This window comes from Toxorhynchites rutilus, chromosome 3 (assembly GCF_029784135.1).
Source record: "Toxorhynchites rutilus septentrionalis strain SRP chromosome 3, ASM2978413v1, whole genome shotgun sequence".
Classification (NCBI taxonomy): Eukaryota; Metazoa; Arthropoda; class Insecta; order Diptera; family Culicidae; genus Toxorhynchites; species Toxorhynchites rutilus.
In genome coordinates, this window is record NC_073746.1 from 298,638,283 (window position 1) to 298,649,458 (window position 11,176).

Consider the following 11,176-nt stretch of genomic DNA (forward strand, 5'->3'; position numbering starts at 1 on the left):
CACCGTCGTGAGCTGTTCACATTTCTTCATCATACAACTGTCAAAGGGAAAACGGATCACGTGACAAGTAGGTATGACATTTTTCAACGATTTTGAGTGGTTTCTCGAACGGTGGGGGAGAATTGTGTTTCAGTTTCGGGTGAAGTGGCCCGATTCTGAATATTCTGATCAAACGTGGTGCGTATATGGCGGGATTCCATTATGTTTATGTTCAATGTAAATGTTTAATGTAAATAAACCTGTTGGACCAGTAACATAATAATAAACCCAACAATAGTTTTGAAAACACAGTAGAAATGTATTATAAGTATCAAAGTTACCATGTCCGATGTTTTACACAAAGTGTGTATCCTTCCCATATGGTCTAGTGGCTAGGATATCTGGCTTTCACCCAGAAGGCCCGGGTTCGATTCCCGGTATGGGAAAATAATTTTTTGTATACGAAAACTCTCGGTATTCATTCTTGGGAATAATTTGAAACACCAAGCGGCAGAGTGAAAGTTAGACCCTGATAAGGGCCGATGGTTTGCGTGATTTTGTAAAAACAGCTGAAGATGGTTGATCCAATACAATAGAATACTATACAACAATATACCCCTTGGCAATATGTCCTTAACTTAGTGTCAACGCTCGCACTGCACAGAGCTCACATTGTGCATGTTTCAGTATGCATTTTGAAGCTGAAGACAGGAATACAAATAATCCACACGGAAGCAGAGCAACAACAGACGGAAACTGTTTTTTCTTCTTCTATGTATTATAGACGATTAGAACACTAAAGATAATTCGTCTCTAAACCTGAGAAAGGTCATTCAGAAAATCAAAATCCACTTTTTTGTATCTTTGAGCTTGCCAGCGCTTCACCTGTAACAGTTTACACGATGTTGTCACAGCAGTGGAACTCCATACAATTCACTGACTAAAAAGTGTCCACATTTTCATCGCTTGTTTACGTGAAGAATATAATTTTTTCAGGCACACTTGATTTGAGAGTGTATGGATTTCTAGCTGTCTTGACGCAAGGTCTTTAATGAAGAATGAGAAGATGGGAAGGTTTATATAAACATGTTTATAATTACATAAGTTTATTCAAATATTAATATTGCTATTCAGTGCAATTTTATGAAAATTCGAAAGAGAAATTAAAAAAGGAATGTTTTTTTTTCAATATTTTTATGAGACGGCTATTAAAAATCCATGATTCTTCTTCTTCTTCTTCAATGGCACTAACGTTCCTAGAGGAACTTCGCCGTCTCAACGTAGTATTACTTGCGTCATTTTTATTAGTACTTAGTTGAGATTTCTATGCCAAATAACACGCCTTGAATGCATTCTGAGTGGCAAGCTCTAGAATACGCGTGATCACAGTGCAAGTCGGAGGAAATTTCTTTGACGAAAAATTCCCCCGACCAGAACGGGAATCGAACCCGAACACCCGGCATGTTAGTCCATGATTACCTTTGCTTTATTATTTACCCCCCATTATTTGTTAATTTTTCCAGCTTTTCGTTCATTGACCTATCATTTTGACAATTCATTTTGAGAGGTTTAAAATTGCGACAAGATAGAAATTTGGTGTGAAAGAGGGAATTGTGGAAAATTAAGTCACAAATTCTCTAAACTTTATAATTAAAGTTTTTATGTAGTATTTAATTTTTGAGTTTGTTTGAATGACAGATTGAAGTTCATAGAAGAATAAGATTTCATTCGATATTACGATTTTTGAAATCGACTCAATGGTTGTAAAATTATGACGTTTTGGAAGAAATCTTACTTATTTAATCAGCAAAAGGCCCCAGTGGTATGTGCTGTACACAAAAGTCGTCTCCATTCACATGAATTTTATATATATTTTTTCAATTGTTAACTTTGAAACTTATTTCAAGGATCAACATATCATATCTTTCCATTAATCCGCAAACATGCCTAGTAGTAACTTAAAAAAAACAAAAACAAACAAAAACGACAAAAAGACTCTTCGATCGTATATTTTGACGTAGGACTACGTCTAACCGGAAGATATAGGGGGTGAAATGGAAATCTAGGTACTGAACAAGTAGGAAAAAATGCAAGATTTGGAACGCTTATAACTCGAGCATTTCTCAATAGATCGCAAAGGTTTTTGCATCAATTGATAGGAAATATATCTACGCATCTATCAAAACGAATAACATTTCATTTTTCTTGAGATAAATAATTGAATAATTGTGAAATATCAAGCATTGTCAAAATGCACTATGTGCCCATTTTTGATTGGTCCATTTTGTGCTCCTCAAATCGTACTGACCAAAACGGGCAACCAGAGCAGCAGCGAAATAGAATGAAGCACGATTGGAAAGGAAAAAGAAAAAAAATGAACGAAACATTGGTCGCAGTCTCACACATGCGTAATTCTCGAGCCAGCCAGTCAGCTTAAAAATCCCCGCTCCGCTGCCGTAACGATCATTCTTTGTGTGGACACCGACTGGACAACATCGTTGCTGGACGAGCTGGACGGCGAGGGATCGAGTGCCTTTCTCAAGGCAAGAGGGTGGAGGTGGTAGCGCTGGAGTAGAGTAGAGTTTTCAAAGGGCCTTTCTCAAGGCTAGAGACGAATGAGCTGCAAAAGTTTAAAGTCTCTGTAATACAATACCTTCCGTAACGATCATTCTCATTCAAACCGTACACCACATCGGTTCGCATCACAACACATCAACAAACCAACCCAAGCAGCCATGTCTGGACATGGTAAAGGAGGAAAAGTGAAGGGAAAGGCAAAATCCCGCTCGAACCGTGTTGATCTGGAGTTCCCCGCAAAGATAGCTAGGCCGAGCGCGTTAGTACTAGTGCACCAGTCCACCTAGCCGGCGTTATATAGTTTCGGCCGCCGAAGTGATCGAGTTAGCTGGCAAAGTTGCTCGCGACGATAAGAAAACCCGCATTCGGAACAGAACACATTCGGTTCGGTGGACATCAAGACAACAGGCAGTTGCAGCGAGTGGCGAGTGGCAAACGCAATCGCAAAACGGCATCAGGTAGCAGAAGAAAAAAGTTTGTTCTTTATACAAACTGCTTTGGTGGCAAATCCAGAACAAGGCGGCATCGAGGGCGTTCGAAATGTTTTTTTTTCAAAACCACGAGTACGTTTTCTAGTAAGTTTTCTAAATTGGAACCATTCCATAAAACAAGGCACTTTTCAGGGCCATTAAACCTTCCAAAAAAGAGTTTAGGAAATACAGTTCAATGCTTTCTAAAACATTATCCAAAATAATAATAAAACACAAATTGATTTTTTCATAATTTGTTTGCCAGGATCTGATGAGTATGTGAATTTGGCAGTTGTTCTGAGCTCATTGATTTTCACCAATTCTTAAATTGCTTTTAGGGTGGGTTTAGACTAGTGATATATTCATGTGAAGAAATATGATGAGATTTATAGAAATCGCATCAACCGTTTACACTAGCGTGAACTTCTATAATGAATATATTCATATTTTCGGTGAATTTATTCACCTAAAGTAGAACTGCATCAAACTTTAGTGATTTCTCACAAGTGAGAAATTCACAAGCGTTTACATATGCTGAATTTATTCAAGTTAAATATACCTCGAATAAGTGTATCATATTTATTCTCACCCGTTTACACCTATTTTCATGTGAATAAATCCATCTATAGCTATAGATCTACCTAATGTAAACCCGCCATTAGATTGAAAGTACAGTAATTTACAATTATCTCGACATTTAGCTAATTGGACGGACCTGTAATACGACATATTTAGTTGGACATTTTTGTAAACATAGAGTTCGGGGTCCAAATTATGACCCCACATTGAAAGTCGACACTGTACCACTGTCATCGCAAACGTTCAATTACAGGTTAAAATTACCTCCAATCCGATACTTAGTGGTGGTAATGCGACGTGCCATTGAATGTAATTTACTGTAAAATATGTCACAAGCTGGATGGGAAGAAATTTTCCAACTGTGAAAGCTGTGGCGAGTGGCAAATGCAATCGCTAAACAGAAAGTTTTAGCCGAACAAGATGGGTATATCGAGTGATAACAAAACAATAAACTCTTTAGATTGAAGATAATTTTTTGATCCTGAAAAGGACCCTTTTTAGCCTGCATGTGAATCCAACGAGCGAACAAATCGTAATGAATGTATTTTTTTGCCATCGCTCCCTTTTAACGCTCATTCGTTCGTCTCGTTGGACTCGCCCCTCTGGCTGAGTCTGCCGATTTGTCTCTATCCTGTGAGTGTGTACCGCTAGAGTATAAAACACGCGGACCCCAAAAAAATATCTTATTTTCTTTCAAACCGTAAACCCGTGTGGTTGTACGGCATCGGCATCGTGGACGTAACAAAGGAGGACAAGTTAAGGGAAAGGCAAAGTCCCACTCGAACCGTGCAGGTGTGCATTTCCCTGTTGGTCGCATTCACTGATTGCTCCGCAAGGGTAACTAGGCCGAACGGATTGGTGTCGGAGCACCAGTATACCTAACAGCGATTATAGAGTTTCGGCCGTCGGAGTGCTCGAGTTGGCTTGCAAAGCTGCTCACGACAATCAGAAAACCTGCATCAAGAACAGAGCAGCTTCGGTTCGGCGCTCATCAAGGCAACAATTAGTTTCAGTGAGTGGCAAAGTGTTTCTCCGGCACGTCGCATTAAAGGTAATTTACTGAACAACATGTCACAAGCTGGATGGGAAGAAATTTTCCAACTGTGAAAGCTGTGGCGAGTGGCAAACGCAATAGCTAAACAGGAATGTTTAACCGAACAAGATGGGAATATCGAGTGATAACAAAAACACAACACCAAAGGTTCTTTTCAGAACCATCAACATATTCATAAAGAGTAAACAGTAAACTAATCCATTTTTCAATTAGATAGGTAGGTATTCACGTAGGAGAAGAAAATAAAACAATATATTTAAAATATATATTCAACAAAAGCTGTGCCCTTTGTATAGTCCTACGTCACTCCGGTTATGTCTCCGACATTACCCACCCGTCTTTTTTATATATTTTTCACAGTTTTATAGTACCATTTGCTTTTTGGCGCTTTTTTAGTTGGAGTGCCTTTTAATTGGCAATTCGCCAGTTGGAGCACGCGCCAATCAAGAAGCAATCATCCGTCATAATTGTATGTCAGTTTTACCCAGTTTTTCAATACCATTTTTATTGAAGGGTCTTTGAACGTTAAACTCAAAAAATGAAGGCACAGTATAAATATATTTAGTTTTGCAGTTTGTTTGACAAATGTATTCGTTTGAAAATATTTATTAATATATATATATATATATATATATATATATATATATATATATATATATATATATATATATATATATATATATATACATATATAAAGTGGATTATATCACATCCACTATTCAAGGAAGTTAATGATGTTTTTGCATTTTATGCGAGTTTAGATATAAATAATCGATATTTTGATTGATATTTTATGCGATTGTGATTTGATACGAATTTATATGTAACTCATCATGTGCAAAGTTATACGATTTAATGTTTGCTGGGGTGATTCGATTTTTTTCACTTTTTCCCAAAAATGACTTTTATCAAAAACTCATAACTTTTGAACCACTAAGCCGATTCGGATTATCGATACATCAAATTGAAGTTAATTATCTAGTCTTTTTTGGAAAAATATCAAACTTGCAAGAAATTCGAATATTTTTTTTTGTAATTCTTGATTGTATCCGTTTTTATAGTTTACATGATTTCGGGACCAACGGCGCTATATTTTTCTATATTTTTTCTTGAAAACTGAGGATTTTTAACTCAAAATTAGATATGTTCTTTTTTTCTTTTTTGAGTTATAATTTTTTAAAGTTAACCGATAGTTTGGAATATTAATTTCTTCCCCTTTTTCCAATTCTCAAAAATTCATAACATTTGAACTGCTAGAGCGATTCAGATGATAGATATATCAAATTAAAGCCTAGAAATTTTTGGAAAAATATTGCACTTGCGAAAAAAAATTATTTTGTTTTCGTGATTATTAATTGTATCTGTTTTTTATAAATAAAAAAAATATTTTTTTGCAAGTGTGGAATTATTGACTTGAATTAACTATGTCGATTATCTGAATCGGTTCAGTAGATTAAAAGTTATGAATTTTTGAAAAACGTAATTTGATTTTTTGAACCATCGAATAAATTTGAAAAATCATAATTTAAAAACGAGGAAGAATACATTTTTGGATATGTTATCTAAAAAATCTTCAGCTTTCGGGAAAAAAATTAAAAATATGTAGCGCCCTTGAATGAAAACTATAAAGAACAATTACGAACAATAATTGGCATGGAATATATATAATACTAAAAAATATAGTTTGGTGTTAATTTCCCCGGCAGCTAAAAAGCTGATTACTAGAAACTAATTGACGTTAACGTTTCATTACCTTGTAAATTCTAGATACAATACCAACAGAGGGTATTTAAAAAAATTGCTTTTTACGGGGTGTGTTCGAAACTGAAAAAAAAAGAAATTTATTCATAAATCATATTTTTATGTTGTTTTTTAAGCGTACATACATTATCTAGTCGTATAATTATTGTATCATTCAATTTATTCCGATGAGAATGCTTTAAAATATTTCAACTGATGCTCTTACCACATTTAATTTTTTTCAGTTCAGTTTCTATGGTGAAGCTTCATTCGTAAATTACACATTTGTCATCATTGGTGGAATACGACCAAAAATGTTGTTATGAATAGCACAGCAAGTTATGATTACAATACATATGGTTTTATTTTGATAATTTTGATAAAAGCCGATAAAAATGCATTATAATATTTGTCCACAGCGTTTCAGCGTTTATATGTATATTTTATTCAATTTTCAGTTCATAATTTCTATCCCATTCGCCGTGTTTATCATGATGATGCTAACATTATATACGAACCTCCCAACTTATATATGATGTCTCCCACCCTCTTAGAGACATCTTAACAATATGTTCAATTTTTAGAGCGTAAACCATCTGTCATTTTTTTCACTGTTTACATTTTCTTGCCACAAATCGCTGCCACTTTTTTCTCTCAAGTTCCACTTCTCTTCTCTGATGCTGTATTTGGTTGGTGACAGACATCACAATATTCTAAATTTCTGATAAAAATACGTATACCAATTTCGATAACGCAGTTAAACAACAACGATGTTTGCTTGTGATCAGTGGCGTTGCGTGACCGGGTGACACCCGGGGCGGGTTACTAGGTTAGTTTTTGTTTTCAAATGAAAAACAAACAGTTACAAAATAAAAAAAAATAAAATAAGGTTTATTTGTGGATATCGAAATGTGACTTAAATAAATCTTATCAAATAAATGCCTTCGGGAGCTGAGCCCGACACTGATATAGGACAAAAGCTTCACGTTAAGTGAGCTTTCGCTCTCTTGTTGTGGGCTCAATGGGATGTGCAGCAATAAGCCTCTCCACAAGAAACCACAGAGACGTACACTGTTAGAAACAGCTTCACTGTAAGATTTTGAACCGATGCATGGAAGCCCGAACCGATTCTTCATGATGAACTGTAACACATTCAATGCAATCTCATTAATGACATCATTAGAATTAATTCCAGCGGCCTTCAAATGTCTACGAAGTCTTGGTATCTCTAGCAAAAGCTGCCTTTCCGAAACTTCATAGTTGCCAATTTGTCAAATCGACTTTTCCATTTCGTTGTCAGGTACTCATAACATGTGTCGAGCTTGAGTTGTTTCCAAAAATTCGGCATCTTCTTTGGACGATTTTGACCGTTCTTGTAATTCCCGATGAAAATGACTAATGAAACATTCCCTCTTCCATCGTTGGATCGGGCCCGGAAAGTCTTTCGCTTGGTTTACTCATCTTATGAGGAACTCTCCTTTCAGTAGCAAATATTTTAATCGTATGATTTTAATAAAACCTTTTACCTCATTTCGACAAGACTGTTCCTTTCAAAAGCGAAAAAAAATCAGTACATTCAGTCTGATCGCAACGTTACTCAGAGATGATCCTTTGGGTTGCAAATATTCTGCGCTAGATCTACTCCATGTAATACAATGCATCGGAAGTACAGATAGCACAAAAGTATTAAATCATAAAATTCTGGTATGAGGAACCGTGAACTGGACCCAGTATGTGAGTCGCACAATTCTCCAGTGACTGTGTTCAGCCGATAGATTGGTTTCACAGCGTTATAATGAACACTCTTTCGAGTTTGCGACAATATTTTAACAACACACCTGTGTGTCTCAGAAACACTTCTCAGCGATCAGCGGAACTGCGAAAAATGAGTAAACAGATTTAATAGTTCTAGAAATGTCACACACCGTAGATTCTTAGCAAAATCAAGTTGTGTTCATGAGCCCAAAGAGTTGTTTACTAACCCTATGGATACGACTTTTTTGTTTTTGTTGCTCAACAAATCCTGAACTCCTTCATTTGATCCTAACCTGTGAACTGGACTTCATGAAAACTTAACCCTGACCTTCCAGTTATTTTCCCATCCAAAACGATAAAACTAGGAGTGGGTTATATCTGTGATATGACCGCAAGATTAACGCAAGGCTACCATTGGCTTGGTAATCATTTGTTTGAAGTTGCATCTGAATCGATTCTCAATAAATGACTGAATGGATATATTGTTTTCCCTTGGAATTGTCTTGCGGTCTGTTCAAAAATATAAGAAATATATTCTTGTGGTCTCTTTTTAACGTTCAACACTAAAATTATCAAGACAAGCTTATTCAACCTTCCGTACATCCGAAATATGTTTTCCGTGATATAAAAAATCATTAAGGGAACGCCTACCCAGCAAACATTAAATCGTATAATTTTGCACGTGCCAAGTCTTACAAGAAATCCAAATAAATCATAATCGCATATAATATCAATCAAAGTATGTATCGTGTATATTTTAAATCGCATAAAATGTAAAAACTCGATTTTATATACCATGATCAAATTGAGTCGCATATCGGTATAATAAACATCAATTTTATGATGTACATTGTCGTAAAATATATTTAATCCGCATCATATGCGTATATTACGCTGATGCAGTTTGTGTGTCGTATAAGCGTATAATTTAAATCGATTCAGTACTGTAGTAAATCGTGTTGCATGTTGAAGAAAATCATGAAACAGTAAATCCTAATAAAGAACATATAAACATCATATTGAAATGTAAATGAAATGCTGATGCACTCGAAAATTTTAACCGCTGTTGAATTAAATTGCAGATAGCCGCGCGAGATAGCTGGTGGATGATAATCCAGACGACCGGAGTTCGAACCCACATCGGAGCAGTTTTCACCAAACATCAATCTGTGCCATTTTAAACATTCATATTCCACTCCCAACACAAGTCAATCAAACAATTATTATTTCTACAAACATAAATACTCATATATAAAAATGGCGATTCGTGAGGCTATAATAGACATTTCACGAAAATATTTTGCGCCATTTGTTTTTTTTCCATGTCTGTAATAAATCGTATATGAGCATGTCAAAAGTCGTATTTGGCACTTTGACAATTCATGAATGTATTCATATTAGATCGCAATTCAATTTCAACATAATCGCTATTATAGCCGGTCAAAGTTGCATATTCATCCAAACAAATTCCGTAACCATTTGCCATGTATATGGCCTCCACTTTTGCATGCATATGCCAGTTAGGCGCATTATATGCCAACCAAATTTTAGGGCATATGATGTTATATATACGCTTGTTATGCGATTTAATGTTTGCTGGGTAGTTGACTGCCCAAATGTGTGCGAAATCATATTCATCATATTCATCAAGAAGCTATCGCTATTTGTAATAATTTGAATAATTTGCTTCTGAAGCAGTTTTGAGCTACTGAAACAAGTTTTTATGGTCAATATGTAAAGAAAACATCTCCTGTAGATCTTTTATTTTTCAAATAATGTTATTTTACTGTTACTTCGTTTATCATGTAGAGAGATATTAACGTTCAAAACCTTGTTCTTCGAACGTCATCCCCTCGTTTTCAAGACTTTGAATTTATATCCCAGTACAGAAATGAAAGTTATAATATGACAAAATAATGAATATAAAAATCCAAGAAAGATTCTATAACACGAGCTTTTCCATAGCGAATTATTTTGTTAGATAATACCATAAGTAATAACCGGTTACCTTCATTAAAAATCAAGATTTTTTTTAATACAATATACTTGTCATGGTCATGGGTGTCATCCCTCTAAGGGTTTGCCATACAAATGAAACACAAATTTCTGCATTAATCGAGAATTAATCAAGCAAATGAAACCAAATTTGGCGTGTGGAGGCTTTTAGGGTGCAATAAATGTTTTTACGGTGGTTAAACACTCCACCCCCCCCCTCTAAGGGGAAGCTGCCATACAAATGAAACACAAATTTCTACTTACTCAAGAAATAATAAAGCAAATGAAACGGAATTCGGCATGTGGAGATTTTAGGGTGCAATAAATTATTCTATAGTGGTTAGATACTCCTCCCCCTCTCTTAGGGGCGGCTGCCATACAAATGAAACACAAATTTTCGCATAACTTGAGAATTAATCAAACAAATGAATCCAAATTTGGCATGTGGAGGTTTTAGGGTGCAATAATTTTTTCTACGGTGGTTCGACACACCTACCTCCTCTCTAGGGGCATGGTGGCAGCTGTACAAATGAAACACAAACTTCTGTATAATTCGAGAACTAATCAAGCAAATAGAGACAAATTTGGGATACGAAGGTTTTCGAGCACGAGAAATATTTCTATGATTCTATGATGATAAAAATAATATACATATTTCAACCAAACATATTCCATCTATGAAGTATGGCTATTAAACAACGAGACTGGTTACGAAAAAGGGTTATATTTTAAAAATTGCGGTACAACGATATGCTCCTCTTCAATATACTCCCCTTGGCTCCTCATACACCTTTCCATACGTTTTTTCCATTGTGCGAAGCAGTACTGAAACTCTTCTTTTGTGATGGCGTTCAAAAGCTGCATCGCTTTTTCCTTCGCCTCTTCTACGGACTGAAATCGGGTATCTTTCAAAACAGATTTGATCTTGGGGAATAGAAAAAAGTCGCATGGGGCTAGATCTGGCGAGTACGGGGCATGTTCGAGCACTGGAATTTAATTCGCATATGTTCTACAATTACATAATGAC

At 35.7% G+C, this 11,176-nt stretch overlaps 1 non-coding gene across 1 annotated transcript; it reads left to right on the plus strand.

Annotated features, from left to right (window-relative positions):
- Window positions 1-353: 353 nt before the first annotated feature.
- Window positions 354-425, plus strand: Trnae-uuc (transfer RNA glutamic acid (anticodon UUC)). The gene has a single exon. It is a non-coding gene; the product is annotated as a tRNA-Glu (tRNA).
- Window positions 426-11,176: the final 10,751 nt, after the last annotated feature.